Raw genomic sequence first — 18520 nt, 5'->3', positions numbered from 1 at the left:
CGCCAGCGTTGCCGATAGCAGTGCCGTGTTCTGCCTGTTTACGTATCTCTGTATTTGAATATGCATGGTTATCTATATCAGTTTCCTTGGAGATTCAGAATGTAAGCGGCTTAACGTTTACTGTATCCATAAGGCTTAATCAGACAAATCTAAAACCATACTTGCTACATGTAAGGAAAAGAACGCATACGAAGTACTGAAAATAATAAAACATGATAATTGTAACTAACTACGTCAGATTTTAGAAGTGTTGCGAAGAGGAATACGATTTACATAAACGATCTGGTTGATGGTATTGACAGCGGCCTTAGACTGTTTGCCGATGATGCTGTAGTCTACAGGAACGTAGTAACACACGAAAGTTGTGAACAAATCAATGAGGATTTGCAGAAAATAAATGCGTGGTGTAGTGACTGGCAGTTATCTCTCAATATTAGTAAGTGTAATCTACTGCGTATAACGAGGCGAAAATCCCCATTAATGTATGAGTACAAAAAAAATGAGCAGTCTTTGGAAGCGGTAACATCAGTCAAGTATCTGGGTGTGACTGTTCGAAATGATCTCAAATGGAATGATCAGATTACACAAGTAACTGGTAAGGCGAACTCTAGACAGATACCAGTTGGGTCTGATTCAAGAGATTGAGAAGGTCCAAAGAAGAGCGGCAAGATTCGTGACTGGTACATTTAGCCATGACGAGAGCGTTGCAAATCTGATAGAAAATTTAAAGTGGGACACACTTGCAGATGACGACGCGCTAAACAGAAGGGGCTGCTCTCTAAATTCCGAAATCCAATCTTCACCGAGGATGTAGAGCATATATTATTACCACAAACTTTGAAATCGCGTAATGATCATCATTCAAAGATAAGGGAAATAAGAGCTCGTGCTGAGGCGTTCAGACAGTCGTTTTTCCCTCGCGCGATCCGCGAGTGGAACAGTGTGTGGGGGGGGGGAATACGACTTTAGCGCTAATTGTGCCCTCCGCCACACACCGCTTGATGGCTAGCGGAGTATGTATGTAGATGTAGAATAATACACATAGTGGGGCGCTGGAATGCCCATCCACTTCTGAGAAAGATCATGCTCTGCATATCCAAGCAAGACTAATTATTTTTCTCTGCCCGTTACATTTCCGATCAGTGTGATTCCATACATGTTTTACTGACAACTCTTTTTTGCCAATAACTCTACTACCTAGCTAATCATCAGCGTCTCACTAAATCATAACGACTGTATCTTAGGGAGTTATCGATTGCCTCTCAATGGCATTCGACCATTTGAGTCGTCGATACTGTCTGCCCCGAAAGAGCGACTGCGATATGGTACCTTTGCTGCGAGATACTCGCGTGGGAGTCATATCGAGATATCGATGGTCGTCATCTCGATAGCGCACCGCCGCCGTCACAGCCGCCTCCACCCCTCTGCGGCTCTACCTTCCTTACTGGGCCGCCGTCTCCTCGGCTCCTCACGACCACACGACCGCAGAGCAGAAATCCCGCGGCGCGGTGGTCGTGATTTGCGCCTGACAGTTCCATTTCCCGGCCAGCGCGGTTATGGCGGAGGGCCCGCGCACACAATGCCTCGGCACGGCCGCACTTATCTGCGTGTCACACGCACGTGCGAATAACCCGCGTGCGCCGCCCACGCGACTGCACTTTCTTACCTGCGACATATGTGCCGCCATAAGCAGCGGGCCTAACTAGAAAAGTTTTGCACTGCGGCCTTCCTCCTTCACGAATTACGGCTCGCCGGAAAATTGAAGTTCGGTTTCCATAAAGAGGGATATCGCAGCGTCTGACTTAGCCATTCTGGACACCGCGGCAGTCCACCATCTAAGGAAAAGGCGTAACACATTTAAGACAAGACTGTGTCAATTACGCGGGAAGTAGAGCCCTACATGATACTAGCGTCTCTAATGAGCTAACCGGGAGAAATATTACTCACACTGGTCGCTCTGAAGCACAGCAGGTTGTACAGAGCTGTTATGGCTGACGTAAGTCGTAGCAGTCAAAAGGAGCCTGTTGTTGGCTCACTTTGCTTCTCAGCATGTTTAATATTTATTTTACAACTGTCGCCCAGATATCAACTTTGCCAGCTTCACTATGCAGTGTGATTCAGCTGCCCCTATCTACTGGTTTTACGCAACCTCCAGTGCCTTCAAACACTACGCAAAGACTTTCATATTCTCTCGGTCACTACACGCGAACTATTAAGCCTATATAAAATACGAACAGATCTTTTAGTAGGAAATTTAATGTAGTTAAATTTTTTATTGTGATATATTTTCTCCAGAGGCCTTAGTTTTCGAATTATTAAAAAATGGTACAGAAGTGACCTTAAAAAGTGTTTTCCTTGAACAGCTCGAAAACCATGACATCCAGCAGGAACGTTCAAAATTTAACTGCATTAAATTTCCAACAAATAAGTCTTGTTCATTCTTTCTGTGGGTCTAATGGTGTGTGCAAAGTGCTCGAGGGAATATGAAAATTTTACTCGGTGTTTTCGAAGGCATTGCGGGTTACATAAAACACAAAGGTAGGGGCACTGAGTCTTGACTAATTTTTCTGGTAAGTTCGCAAACACGTTGCTTAACTAGTGCATCGGGATATCTGCATTTGGTGAGCCGTAGGCCATCAGCCAATCAGGTCTCTTATCCTTCTCCTGATATAGTCTAACATGTGGCTGATTCTGGAACCATATTTGATGGAGCATACTTTTCTAACGAAATTACCTTGCTTGATGGAATGGGGTCGGGTTGTGAAAATTTGTACCGCATGCATGATTACCTGCAAGAACGTTCTAAATTATTTACTTAGCTGAATTACGTCTTAAGGTTCGAGGCAAGTCCGGTCGTGTTTCGTACTTTTCGTGCTGTTACACGTACACGTATTCACACGGCTGGTGAAGGTTACAAGTGGCTGGTAACTGTCATTGCTAACCTCATTTCATTCTGTTTTCTATTAAATTCTTCCATATCATTTTCTTCAGAAGTACTTGGTCTGTCTGGTCGATGGTATCAAACCATATTCCTGACGATGTAAGCCTGTTTTTTATGACTGAATGTAAACAGAATTCTAGCTACAGAGAGTTATTTGTGTTTACACTTTTCAGGGACAATATAGTCACGTTTGACGACTCGAGGTACGATGCTTTGGGATGGTAGTTTGGTAACTGTGTAGCACTGAGGACATTTGATAACTTTTTTGAAATTTTGTCCGTCTCAGTTGCAATAATATACAATTTTATTGCTGCATTGGTTACGTTTCGACCTGACTCATCATTCTCAAACCACACAACTAGTTACCAACCGTAACTAGCTATACAGCGAAGTGCCAAAGTCACAAATAGCTTAGTACAACAAAGTCAAACTACGGACAAGAAATACTCTGACTCGTTAGACAGCCTATGTGTCTACTGTTATACATGTGTTTCAGGTGCAACAAAAAACAGATGAGCTGTGCTAGTCATCGGGCTCAGTTCGAAGTGGGACTCATCACTGAAGGCAATTCTACTCCAGTCGACGAGATCCCAGTCAGAAGCCTGAAGACGCCGCGGACAGCGCTGGGATACCAACCTGAATGTCGCTAGCCGTATGGCCCGACAGCGGGGTGTGAGGGTCTGAGGTGGCACACTTCTTTTGGTAGCAGAACCACTTTAGTTGTCATCCGCGACACTTACTACGCAGTAGCACGTCGACGATATTCTACGCCCTGTTTTGTTGCCCTTCATGGCAAGTCATCGTAATTACATTTCAGCAACATACACTACTGGTCATTAAAATGGCTACACCACGTAGATGATAAGCTCCAGACGCGAAATTTAACCGACAGGAAGACGATGCTGTGATATGCGAATCATTAGCTTTTCAGAGCATTCACACAAGGTTGGCGCCGGTGGCGACACCTACAACGTGCTGACATGAGGAAAGTCTCCAACCGATTTCTCATACACAAACAGCAGTTGACCGGCGTTGCCTGGTGAAACGCTGTTGTGATGCCTCGTGTAAGGAGGAGAAATGCGTACCATCACGTTTCCGAGTTTGATAAAGGTCGGATTGTAGCGTATCGCGATTGCGGTTTATCGTATCGCGGCATTGCTGCTGGTGTTGGTCGAGATCCAATGACTGTTAGCAGAATATGGAATCGGTGGGTTCAGGAGGGTAATACAGAACGCCGTTCTGGATCCCAACGGCCTCGTATCACTAGCAGTCGAGACGACAGGCATCTTACCCGCATGGCTGTAACGGATCGTGCAGCCACGTCTCGATCCCTGAGTCAACGGATGCGGACGTTTGCAAGACAACAACCATCTGCACGAACAGTACGACGACGTTTGCAGCAGCATGGACTATCAGCTCGGAGACCGTGGCTGTGGTTACCCTTGACGCTGCATCACAGACAGGAACGCCTGCTATGGTGTACTCAACGACGAACCCGGGTGCACGAATGGCAAAACGTCATTTTTTCGGATGAATCCAGGTTCTGTTTACAGCATCATGATGGCCGCATCCGTGTTTGGCGACATCGCGGTGAATGCACATTGGAAGCCTGTATTCGTCATCGCCATACTGGCGTATCACCCGGCACGATAGTATGGAGTGCCACTGGATACACGTCTCGGTCACCTCTTGTTCGCATTGACGGCGCTTTGAACAGTAGACGTTAAATTTCAGATGTGTTACGACCCGTGGCTCTACCCATCATTCGATGCCTGCGAAACCCTACATTTCAGCAGGATAATGCACGATCGCATGTTGCAGGTCCTGTACGGGCCTTTCTGGATACAGAAAATGTTCGACTGCTACCCTGGCCAGCACATTCTCCATATATCTCACCAATTGAAAACGTCTGGTCAATGGTGGCCGAGCAACTGGCTCGTCACAATACGCCAGTCACTACTCTTGATGAACTGTGGTATCGTGTTGAAGTTGCATGGGCAACTGTATCTGTACATGCCATCCAAGCTCTGTTTGACTTAATGCCCAGGCGTATCAAGGCTATTATTATGGGCAGAGGTGGTTGTTCTGGGTACTGATTTCTCAGGATCTATGCACCCAAAATGCGTTAAAATGTAATCACATGTCAGTTCTAGTATAATATATATGTCCAATGAATACCCGTTTATGATCTGCATTTCTTCTTGTTGTAGCAATTTTAATGGCCAGTAGTGTAATTCCTGCCATCCACAGTAAGAATTCACGCTTGCCACAGCCTGCCTTGACCAGCAATGTTCCAAGAGCTCTGCCCAATTGGGGGCCCTACAACCAGCTAGTGATTTTGTTGATCTAAGGCGCCAATTAGAAAGAATATTGCCCGAAATCTCCCAAGAGGACATCCAGCAACTCTATCAATCATTGTCAAGCCGAATAGATGCTTGCATAAGGGCCAGAGGTGGACCGACGTGTTATTGACTTGCTCAATATGTGAAGCTCTCTCTCTCTTAAATAAAGCATTTGCTTCTCTGTACGTGTAGGATCATAAATATTGATTTCCGTTCCATTAGGATAATTCTAAACGAACAACTGCAAGACATTGTGGTAGAATGTTATCACACGAAAGTTTTGCGGTTGCCGCTACCGTATTACATCTGAAATATTAGTCTCAAATTGTTGTTCCAGTTCGTTTTCTTGCTGGACAGGCAAGTTGGTGCTCCGAAACTAGGACGCATGTCAAGTGAGTAACTTGGCAGAACGTGGTCACTTCTTATTTCTTAACTACAATAGGTTTCCCAGCAGTATTTGTGTTTCAGTGTGATACTAACCTGTTACACAATTCGGCTCGGATGCACGCTAGCTCACGGAACAGCTCAGCTGGCCCTAGTAGCGGTAAAACAATTGTCGCAGAAACACTCCCCCTGGCTACAGCACCGCTTCGCCAGCCGGTGTGGGGTGGAGGCCCGGACAGAAATACCGCGGCACGTGCGCGCTCGCCAGGATAGAAAGTCGCCTTCTCCCCGCCGAAAGAAACGGATAAAAGGATTTTCTCTTTTCTCTCAAGAGGCTAGCGTGCGGTCATTCTACACAAAAGGGAGGCATCCCATTTTCTGTGTCCTTAAATGTTATTACTTTGAAAAGCTCTGGAGCGTCCTTCCCTTCTCCCTAGCTCCACGGTCCTGCTAGAATACAGCCCCCCACAAACTTCAAGCATTTCCTCCCCGCACCTCCTCCTCCTCCTCTCTCCGTGTACATCCCCTCGGGCGCTGACCGCTGTCCGGCGAGAGTTCTGTAGATATGCTCATTGGCGAAAGGAGCACTGCTGGCGTATGGGAAGAATGGAGGGGGGGAGGGGACAGTAGCGAATTGGTGATGTGCAATGTACAGGGAATTATCAACGCTTGTCGACTTTGCGGATCCTGTTTTCTCGCTTTACACAGGCGCTTGGACGCGCAGCAGTGCGGAAAGAAAGGGTTGACGCGTCTGGGTGAGGGTGAAGGGATGTTCGGAGCGCCATCGTTGCGCCTGGATTCTTTCCTGGAGCGACGTACAAGGAAGTGGAGGGGAGGGGTGTGAAGCGTTGCAGAGAGAGAAGCAGAGAGCGCATTGTGAGTGTCCAGTGATCTTGCCGCTCCGGCTGAAACAATACTCGCCCGCGTCCATGTTTGGTCGGGCGGCCGGACAGTGAAGCCTGCCGTTGTGGTCGGACGCAGCCCCTGCCTGGACGGGCGAGACGATGAGTGAGAAGGAAGGGTTGTTGGCGAGGGGACCGTTGGGGGTGGGAGGTGGGAACGAATCCGAGTTTGCCAACAAACGGCAGGCGCAGGCGAGGCCGAACAATAAGCTGCCCCTCGTTCCACACGGACACCGCCCTGAACTCGGCAGTCGGGCCGTCCGCTCGCACCGCAGTCGCGGACAATGGTGACAACTTGCGCCAACAGCCGAGCCGACCACCCTGCACCTGAGTTTCTGTCGGCCGACTGGAGACGGTGGCCCTCAATGTTGGCCCCGGCCGCTGTGGCGTGAGAAACGGGGGTGAGTGGTACCGGTGACACAGGTGGGACCAGAGCCGTGTTTGTTTCTCTCCCCTTTAATAAGAGTTTTGCTAAACTTTAGGCAGCCGTTGCTTGCTGAGCTCTGTAAGCATCGCTAATGAACTTTTCCCTTCGGTGTAATTGTGTTCAGAAGCTGAAATACTTTTGACGGAAACTCGTTAAAATTTACGTGAATACTCTACAATTACCCTTACGTGTTTGGCAGAGAGTTCATATAAACACTGTCAGACTATTTCTCCTCAGTTCCATTCTCATGTAGAACGTGGGGCAAATTAACAACTCAGCATTTGCGTGAGAGTTCTAATTTCTCTTATTTTACTACGACTGCCACTCCTTCCTGTGCAGACATGAGAAAAAAAAAATGATAAAAGAAATATTTACGGACTAGGAGAACAACTTGCTAATCGGAACTTCGGGAAAAGATTTCACCGTAAGCAAAAACGTCCATTTTTTTAATGATTGTCACCATCATATCCGTGACACTCTGCTCCCCCACGACCTTTGATGTTTTTCAGTGTTCTCCGTCAATCCAACAGCCACATCTACACTCCAGAAGAAGGCGGACAAGCATAACGTGGTGAATAGCCTGTAGCGCGCACCGCAAGTATTGTGGAAATTAATATTGAGGAGCCGGCCGCTGTGGCCGAGCGGTTCTAGGCGTTTCAGTCTGGAACCGCACTGCTGCTACGGTCGCAAGTTCGAATCCTGTCTCGGGCATGGATGTGTGTGATGTCCTTAGGTTAGTCAGGTTTAAGTAGTTCGAAGTCTAGGGGACTGACGACCTCAGATGTTAAGTCCCATAGTGCTCAGAGCCATTTGAACCATTTTTTTTAAAAATAAGGTTGATGGGTGGTTTTCACAGAATGGATTGGTAGTCAGGGGCTAGTATTGTTCCAAATAAACAGACTGAAATAATATCTAAGAAGTGTACTTTTTGTGAAAACATACACTTTTTTACGCGTAACGATACATATTGACATTAATAAACTAGAAGTATGGTAAATTCGAACGTCTGTGATCGTTGTTGCACGATTCTAGTGCGAGTCGTTTAAGAGATGTCGCATTTTGAAAAGTTCACATACCGACACTTGTACAATATCTGTGGTTCCACAAACTAAAGGACAACGAATGTTCACGCACTATTATGTGGATTATGACCAGTAATAGGACAAGTGACCACCATCGGTAGTGTTCAGAATGACCACCGGTAGCAGCCCTACACGCTTGCTTCACATGTGCTAGCATTTAAGCGGAGGTTTAGTATTATTACAATCGTATTAGTGGCTAACAGTACGAGCCATTGACTACCAACCCATTCTGTGAAATCCGCACATCAATAGCACTTTCCATTTCCGCAATATCTGCAGTGCATGTTTTAGGTGATTCACACTGTGTATTTTCTTTACCTGCCGACAACACAAACAACAAGTGCCCATAGAATACTGTCTCGCTATGGGCATTTTTTGGCTCATATACACTGCAAATCTTTTCATCTTTCAGTTCCGGCAGAGTCTCAGTTCACGGCGAAGTCATTGGAAACGGAGCATGAAATCGTTATTGAGAAGAACCGGCATTCGCCTTCATCGAGTTACAGAGAACACCGATATTTATTCCTGAGTGAACGCATGGGACTTTGAACTATCACCTTTCTTGAATTGAGTGTGTTTAACAGTTCGCCACTTCTCTCACACTCTTGACCTTTGAGCATAGCTACTGCGAACCACCAACTTAAACTAATTGCTGCATCCAACTACAGCCTTCGTCTGTACTTACTCTTTTCTTTATTACTGCCCAAGACAATCTGTTATTATTATTGTTCTTATCAGCACTATTACTGTTCCACATTGATGTCAGGACAGGTAAGGCACCGTAGTAACACCGTCAGCTTCGTTCCAAATGCTTTACTGCCCAAATCAATCATGTATATCTTAAAATTTTTCTTTATATTATTACAAAATGTTACACGTAGTTAATGCATTAATTATGTGTGTAATGTATGTGGAGTGATAGAGACGTAGTACACTGAGGTGAATAATGTCGTGAGTTAAAGATAAGCATATATACACATGGTGGTGGTATATCGTACACAAGGTATAAAAGAGCAGTGCATTGGTGGAGCTGTTATTTGAACTTACGTGAGTCATGTGAAAAGGTTTCCGACGTGATTGTGGCCACACGACTGGAATGAACAGACTTTGAACTCGAAGTGGTAGTTGAAATTGGACGCATGGGATATTCCGTTTCGTAATTCGTTAGGGATTTCAAGTATTCCGAGATCCACAGTATAAAAAGCGTGCCGAGAATATCAAATATTAGGCGTTACCCCTCATCACGAAAAACGGAGTGGCTAATGGCCTTCCCTTAACGACCGAGAGCAACGGCGTTCGCGTGGAGCTGTCAGAGCTAACAGCCAAGCAACAAACACTGCGTGCAATAACCGCAGAAATCGATGAGGGACGTACGATGAACACATACATATTAGGCCAGTGCGACGAAAATTGGGCTGTTGTAGCAGACGACCGACGCGAGTGCCTTTGCTAACAGCACGACATTGCCTGCAGCGCCTCCCCTAGAGGTGGTTGGACCCTACACTACTGGATTTGGTAAGACGTGATGGTAGGATTCGAGTGTGGCGCAGACCCCACGAAGCCATGGACCAAGGTTGTCAACAAGGCACTGTGCCAACTAATGGTGTCTCCGTAATAGTTTGGGCTGTATTTACATGGAATGGACCGGATCTTCGGTTATGTTCCGGTACTTGGACACCATTTGCAGCGAGTCATCGATTTCGTGTTTCTAAACATGAAATGTCACCGTGCCAAAAATGGTCGCGATTGGTTTGGATAACGTTCTGGACAATTCGAGCGAAGGATTCGGCCACCCAGATCCCATCGGCATGAAACCCATCGAAAAATTACAGGACATAATCGGGAGGTCAGTTCGTAAACAAAACCTTGCGCCAGCAACTCTTTCGCAATTATGGACGGCTATAGATGCAGAAAGCCTCAGTATTTCTGTAGAAGACTTCCAGGGATTTGTTTAGTGCATGCCACCTCGAGCTGCTGTTCTTCACTGGGAAAAGGGAGATCCGAAACGATATTAACAGGAATCCCATGACTTTTGTTAGCTCAGTGTATACACCGTTTTAAGCGTTAAAATATGCCTAATGATGTCGAAAAAGGTCTAAAGCAGTTGAAAAAATTAATTTTTGTAACAGCTTTATGATGGCGCACGGGGTGACTCAGGAGAAATGGTAGATCGTTTGAGTGTGATAGCTAATGCGATTCGGAATGAGAAAGGGCTTATGAACATATGACTGTTCTTAACAGCTTATGAAGAAAGTAATGGAAGCAATGGGGAATGGGACAAATGTAGGTGGTAGTAAATCAAAATCTATGAGCTAATGTTTTTAAGCCGTGTGCGCCTCGCGTTCTTGCTGTTCTTAAGTTGGTGTCTTGTAATAGTGGTAGTGGTGTCTTGTTTCCTTCTTGTGTTAATGGCGCTACTGAATATGTTATTTGTCCTTGAGTGGCAGCAGCAGCAGATATCAATAGCCAGTAATATGGTAGTATCTTTGGTGCGAGCGCTTGTATTTCCAGGTCGTCGTGTGTGTCAGGTAGTTCGGCTTCAGACGGAGCATGCAGGATGTCTGCAGCGCGAGGGCAGGCCGGGACCGCTGGCGGCGTGCGGCACAGTCGGATCGAGGGGCTGTAGTTGACGACCGAACCCAGGACTTTTGAAGTTGAGTGAAAGTTTTCCAGTACTGAAACCTCCGCTGTTTGAGATCTCGCTGTTGTTTGCTTGTTGCTGCTCCCAGGGTCAATGAGACCAACCGCAACAAGTGCAGTCTGTCAGGTTGATGGAAGCTGTTAGCCGCCTTCTACTGTTTGATACTAGTTTGAATTTGGTGTTATTATTGGTGAAGTGCAACCAGCAGTATCTTACTGCCTAGTGGCCGCTAACGCCCCAGTTACCTGCCCTGGAGGTTAGCGTAATTTTTGCTCGTCTTGCCGATGCTGTCCGGCAATGCATATAATTTGACAGCTTCCTTGATTGAGGTGTGGATAACTGTTTTCCTTGTCTACCTTGGTGATAGTGGTTCCCTCTGCCTTTTGGTATTTAAAACACCAGACTCTGGAGAGGCAGTGCTGTCTGTCACTTCGCCATTGCCTGAATTATTCCATCGTTGTACTTGTTATCTGGCGTTAGGCGGATTCGGTAAGAAGGTTGATCGGCGTTTAAACCGTCTCTGGTTTGAGTTGCCCTCCTTAGGTGAACATTACTCTTGGCTGCCAGTTTCACCGCTTACACAGTTGTAGTGACCTCCCTCAGCTCGATCCAGGGAGCACTGTCTGTGGATCACTCCGTCTTACTTGGTCAAGTTGTCATAATTGTTTAAAATTTACCTTAATGTTTTAACGTGTAATTAATTTCCTCACTTGTAATTCAGGCCTTCAGCCGTTAATTGTTTGTAACATTCCTTGTGGCTTTCAGCTGACAAATAATTTTCAGTTCTTTCTTGATAAGGCCTTCAGCCATCACCATAGCCTGTTGCAGTTTGTTAAGAATGTTTTTAACGTGTAACTGCCAGCCTCACTTGTAATTCTGAGCGTCGGCCGTTGAGTTTTCTGAAATTGCTTGTGGCCTTCAGCCGACGAACAATTTTGAATTTTTTCTTAATCAGTACTTCAGCCATTGATTGTGTGTAACATCGCTTGTGGCCTTCGGCCGATAGTAATTTGCAATTCTTTCTTAATAAGGCCTTCAGCCGTTACTTTAGCTTGTTACAGTTTTGATTGTTTAAGAAGAAAATATCTTAGTATTTCATAACGTCTAACTGCCTTCCTCTCTTGTAATTCAGGCCTTCAGCTGTTTTGTATTCTGAAGTTGCTTGTGGCCTTCAGCCAACAAATAATTTTGAATTCTTTCTTAGTAAGGCCTTCAGCTGTCAGTGTAGTAAATTCTTTTAAAACGAGTGTTGAAAATTATGGCCAGATCCTAGGGCAGGGCGGCAGTAAGCATAATGAGTTGGCGCGGTGGCCGATGTGAGCATTTATTGCCAGGACATGGGCCAGGGTGGCAGCAGGCGCTAGGAGGTGGTGCAGTTTCTAATGTGAGCGTCCATTGCCAGGACCTGGTCAACGGTATTTACTGCAGCCAACGGTAGTTGATTACGGCCCCATCCACAATCGTTGCCTTATCCTGCCTCTCCATGACTACCAGGTCACAGTTTCAACAAAAAGTCCACTTTGAACTGCATTAATTTTTCATCTCTTTTACATAGCTGCTATGTTGCTGATTTGACCTCGGTCCTCTACCTGACCCTATGTATGTAAAATACGAGCGAGGAGTTCCTCCTTCGCGTCCAGTCTGCGTCTGTAGACTTAGGTCTTTAGCCTATTCCACAAATGGTTACGTAATGGAGTATGATTGGGTGATCTCGATGGCCAAGAAATGACTCCACGGCGACTCAACCAATGGCCAGGACCCGTTTCAGTGAAGTACTGTGTCACTGGCAGTGCTTAATGTGCAAGAGCACCGTCATGCTGAAACTAGAGAACCACTCCTCAGACTGCCGTCATATTTGAACATCATTTTATTGAAGTAGGGATAAACGTCACGGAAAAAAAATTGTCCAATAGATGGAGCTGCTAGTGTCTGAATATGCACACCAACAGACGTGAGGCATACGGTTGTTCCTCAGGTTACGTCTCGGACGTCACTGTCTCGATGACGGATCGCGCTTTGCTGGTAAAAGAACGGTGACCGTGGGCCAGAGGCCTTTCAGAAATTCCGGACACTCAAGGGTATGAAAAAAGGCACTGGTCCGTGTCTGCTAAGGGTATGGAGCAAATGATTACAAACATCGGAAAGACAAGTTCTTTTGAAGTGCGATGTGGCGGGGGGATGGAAGCAGTTGATCCGACGTCTGTTGAAAACGTGGTCACTTCATTGAAGTAGGGGTCGAACGGTGGCGTGCAAACATATAGTGCATGAGGACTCACCCGAACGTTGGACATTGCTGTGAGCACGGTGCGTAAAATACTACGGAACGTCATGCATCGCTATTTATGCAGGCACCCATTTTTAGGAGCTGCTTCCTAGCGACGTGCCAGCAAGACAATCGTTCTTTCTGGAATTTCTTGCTCGCATGAAAGTGGACAATGAAAGGCCATGAAACATTCTGAGAAAGACGAAACCCATTTCCACCTCCAAGGACATGTCAATACGCGGAATGGCAGAATATGGGCAAAGGAAACTCGACATGCATATCAACACTTCTGCAGAGGTGACCGTGTGGTGCGGGTTGACGCCATCGTTTATCGTAAGGCCGTATCTTTTCGAGGGGATAAGTCCTGCCGGCCCCATTACCTGTACCATCACTGGTAAACGCTATGACAGTCTGTTGCGCACCCCTTCTACAGCGTGGATGTGTGGGTAGAATCATTTTTATGCAGTATGTCTCTCCTCGGCATATTGCATAGTCAGTGAAGCGGCTGTTGCACATGGATTTCGGAAATGCTAGCCGTCATTTCCGTACAGTCTGGCCATCCAGATCACCTGATCACTATCCCGCTGCCTGTGGGGTCACCTGAAAGATGTTGTGTTCAGTGCTCCAACAACGAACATACCTGCATTGAAGACAGACACTGCGCAACGCATTCTGAACTTGACCCCCGAGATAGTCCGATCTGTTATAGACCATGCAGTTCCTCAATTTCAGCTTGTGGCACAACACGGTGGACGGCATACTGAACACGACTTCCGCCAGTCTCACGACGTCATTTTGCTATTTATGCGGTTTTACCCCATTTTGCTTTTTAGGAGGAATTTAGTTTCATGAGAATTAAAAAACCGATTTTCCCCATCCGATGAGGCACGTTGTCGCCGTGATGGATGGGCTTACGTAACTAACAGTGCCACGGCTGTTGGCTGCTGAACTTCTGCAGTTATGCACATTGAAGAGTACTGATGGTGTAATGTGCAGCTCAAACCGCAGCCACCGTATTGCGATCCATCTGTCATTTGTAGCCGACCCCAATTACGTTAACAGGCCTATAGCGCCATCTATTCGTAAAATTCGACATTCTAAGCAGTGGTTCTCTTTCTACAGCGTTTTGAAACTGGAAGTCTCGTCATGCTGCCAAAGCAATATCCTACAAATATGCTGGTAACGAATCAAATGGTTCAAATGGCTCTGAGCACTATGTGACTTTACATCTGAGGTCACAAGTCCCCCAGAACTTAGAACTACTTAAACCTAACTAACCTAAGGACATCACACACATCCATGCCCGAGGCAGGATTCGAATCTGCGATCGAAGCTGTCGCACGGTTCCAGACTGAAGCACTTAGAACCGCTCGGCCACACTGGTCGGCGGTAACGTATCGAGATATCATAGTGACACCCGTGATTTTCAAAGAGCTATAAGTTGAATATGGTTAAGAAAAGGGCACATTTTCATATGGAGTCTTTTGGTTCGGATTCACCAATATTGTTACCCGTCGATGCATTTATCCTGACTCGCCCTGTACAACTTGGTTGGGTAGATAAGTGTGGACGATCGACATATCCCTGGGTCCTGTAGCCTCGTCTCCATACATATTCCCAGTGGGAATACACAGTGCTACCTCTCTGCGTCGCGACGCGTACTGTGAGCGTTTATCTCGGCCGACAAGTAGCTCTCTAGCAAGTGGTTCTCGGCTGCCTTGAGATGGCTGTCCGACGTCGCAGAGAGAGAGCTCCTGAGAGAGGAGGGCAGAGAAGAGGGCGTTTTACGTGGGAGGCGCGGTGGGCGGCGGTCGCCAGATGTGCCGCCGGCCGCGGCCCTCGCCGCCCTAATTGGAATTCGATGTTTGGCGACAGTTGAATTATGCATGTCGCCATTTCCGCAGGATCCTTGACAAAGGGCACAATACCGGCGCGGCCCATCGCCGCCGCCCCTCCCCCTCCATCGCCGCCCACTGTCCCCCAACCACTTTGCGGCCGCTGGCCCGGTAAGCGGCTGCCAGCCGCTGCAGAGGCTGCTTCTGCCTACCCGTCTGCGTCTCCCGATACCGTGGGAAGCCGTTTACTGTTCACCAGATGTCTTTCTCGACTTCACCCCGTCAGTATACGACTTACGAGTAACCAAAGCGCGTTCAGTCTTTTTTCCTGCAAGAAGTTTGGCTTTATTCAGGATTCCCACTTTTTTTGGCTACGAAACACCATTTTTTCAATGCGACGACCTTATGGCGCCTTACGACAAGTCTGTAAGCCCGCACTGTATAAGTCGATGTCGGAACCAAGGTCTTGCAGCATCAGTGGCGTCCTCATCATCCTCGTACTGGCTTCCTGTGGAGTTCATCCTTCTCTGAGCCAAACAGATAGGACTTAGAAGGTGCGACCTCCTGTGTGTAGGGTGGTTCAGGAAAAACAGTCCAATGAAGTTTTGTGAGATCCTATGTCAGACTTACCTTACGCTTTACGTTGTCATGGAGGAGCAGAAATTCTTTTGCATTGCTATGGCGACGGAAACGCTGAAATCGTTTCTTCAGTTTCCTGAGGGTATCACAATTAACTTAAGATTTGATCTTTGCACCTTGAGAGAGGACGTCAGAATAGCCCATTCAGAGTGTCAGGAAACCATCGCCAGGCCTTTACCAGCTTAGGTGCGGCTTTGAACTTTGGCTTCAGAGGAGAGGTGGTGGCGCGGGTGTGATGAACCGTGTTTCATCACCTGTGACAATGTTCACCAAGAAATTATAATGATCGAACTTGTAACGCCCAAGCCACTCTCCATCAGTAGTGTTTCATTGTTCTTAATGGTCTTCCGTAAGGCGGCGAGGAACCCAGCGGCACACACAGTGAATATCCCCACTGGTGGACGAGGCAGCATCGTGACGTCCAGTTGCCCAGCAAAGTGTTTGATCCATCCATCACCTTGAATGAGAGTGTCCGCACGTTCCATCATTGCAATAGTCAGCTGTATGTGGCAGACCGGCTTGCGGGTGGTCGGACAGGTTTGAGCTGCCATGTTGCAGTGATGGCAGAGACCTCGCCCAACGTCTTTCCCCTCTGTTTTTGTTCACTGCCAGGTACATGTAGTCTCTCTAAAAGTGCCTATTAATGTTTCCAATGTTCTGGTTTTCCGCCGAAAGAAGCTCAATGACAGCTCTCTGCTTGGAACGCACCTTCGTTGCAGATACCGTTCTGATGGCTACGTATAGCGCCGCCCCCTATCGGAACTTCGAAAAAAGGATAGAGGCTCATGGGGAAATATTCTATGATGTTCCCACAGCATTTTTTCAACAGAAGCTGGCCGGAAAAAAAGTGTTGCATTAATTATTGAATGCCGCTCGTACATTAAGATGTCTCCAAGAAGTTCAACCAATGGTTTCATATAACGGAAGGTAATAAAGGGAGTGAAATGTTATTGTGAAATGTTGTTGTTAGTTTTTAGCAATAACGCGGCATAATACCCAGAAGAATTTTAATCACTATGACACCGGCCGCGGAAGCCTACGTTCTTATATAGGAGTGAAATGTTGTTCACAACTCGTGCAGAAACCAGACTGCAGTTATATGAGCCGAAGAGCACGAAACAGAAACAATGACTGACAACAGAGCGAGGCATCTGCGATGTTGTTTAACATGTACATGGAGAAAGCAATAAAGCAAATCAAAGAAAAATTGGGGAAGTCAGCTAAAGTTGACGAAGAGGAAAAAAAAAAAAAAAAAAAAACCGAGGTTGGCAGATCACTGTGCAATTCTGTTAGCCAAGGACTTGTAGGGGCAACTGAACGGAATGGATAATGTCTGGAAAAGATGTTATCAGAAGAACATAAATAAAGGTAAAATAACGGTAATGGAAAGTGGTCGAACTAAAACAGGCAGTACTGAGGGAATCGCATTGGGAAATGAGTTCATTTTTGCTGTTTGTGCAGCAAAAGAACTGACGATCACCGAAATAGAGAGGATATACATTACAGACTGTCTATAGCAACAAAAGCATTTCTGAAGACGAAGACTGTTTTATCATCTAATATAAAGTCAAGTGCTGCAAGTTTTTTCTGAGGGTATTTATCTGCAGTGTAACCTACATCGATATATATATATATATATATATATATATATATATATATATATATATACTAGGTGATTCAGTTGCCCTTGTCTGTCGGCTTTACGCCTTCAAGAACCACACACGAAATTTTCATATTCTCTCTCTCGCTTCACGCAAACTCTTAGTTGTGCAGAAAAAACCAACAAGACCTTTTTTTGTAGGAAACTTAATGTAGTAAAATTTTGTTCTGGAACAGATTTTCACTGGAGGCCACGGTTTTCGAGTTAGAAAAAAGCCTTTCATGGTCACTTTTGTGTGTTTGTCTTGAACAATTCGAAAACTACGGCGTCTAGCGAAAGCGTATACTAGCACAAAATTTAACTGCATTAAATTTCTTACAGAAAGATGTGTTAATTTTTGTTATTACCAGGAATAACACAATAACCTCGTCAGTCTGGTTTATTAAATCACAAATCACTTTTTAACAATTATGTTAGCCAATCGTCTACCCAGGCTCACACTCAGAAGTAATGCATAATTAAAGTTTGGTTATACCAATGTCCAGTGGGGTGCACGTCCCAAGTCCAGAGTCCAGTGAAGTTCAGTCTCTCCAAGTAAAGTCGCAAGATTTCCGCCGAGCAGCCAGGTAACCTCGAGTGGTGCGGCGAGTCATCCACAAGCAGCTGGAACACGGCGTACTGCACTTCCCGATGAGAACTGTCGTTTGCGGCGGCGGCCGGGTTTACATAAGGCTTGCTAGTTAATGGAGCCGTCGGCTGGGGTCGCTGTTTTCCAGGGAAAACCAAACGCAATGTTTCCTGGCGTAGCCAATTGCTGTGTGCTGACAAACGCGCGCGCGCGAAGGCGGCCAGCGATGGTAGCCGCGAGCCGCCCGGGGAAGTGCGGCCAGTGATGTATTTCTTGGCCACGTAAGGAAGCGTGCGTGTGAAGACGGCCAGCGATGGAAGCAGCGGGCCGCCCAGAGAAGTGCGGCCAGCGATGTATTTGGCGGCCGCGTACTGGAGAGCGTTGTTCGGTGTTTGTTAGAAGTGGTGTATACCACAATTTTTTTTGTAGAACTAGTAGTTTGCACGTAATGAGAATATAAGAATCTTCTGCGCGGTATTTGAAACTGTTGCGGACTGTATGAAACCCATGTGTAGGGTTATCCAGAACTCACCGTAAAATCTAAAAGTGTTCTACCAGGTATGTGGAAGAAGAAACTGAGATATCTGTCGTAGAAAGTACATCGTAAGCTGCATGCACGGAACAAATTAAGCCAAAGTCTAACGCCGTTGTTGTTTCGTACGACAAGTTCGTCAAACAACTTCAGCAAAAGAAGTTCAGCGAGCTCAGATCAAACGTTCGAAATGATGTGTTAGTATACGCTGAATCGCAGGAGTGTTGTCATTTGGGATATTATTATACCTATCAGCTCACCCACTCCAAGAACTCGTTAAACCTAAGTTAATAAGAAAACGACC

The sequence above is a fragment of the Schistocerca americana genome, chromosome 2 (assembly GCF_021461395.2).
Source record: "Schistocerca americana isolate TAMUIC-IGC-003095 chromosome 2, iqSchAmer2.1, whole genome shotgun sequence".
Taxonomy (NCBI): domain Eukaryota; kingdom Metazoa; phylum Arthropoda; class Insecta; order Orthoptera; family Acrididae; genus Schistocerca; species Schistocerca americana.
This window is presented reverse-complemented; position numbering follows the sequence as displayed.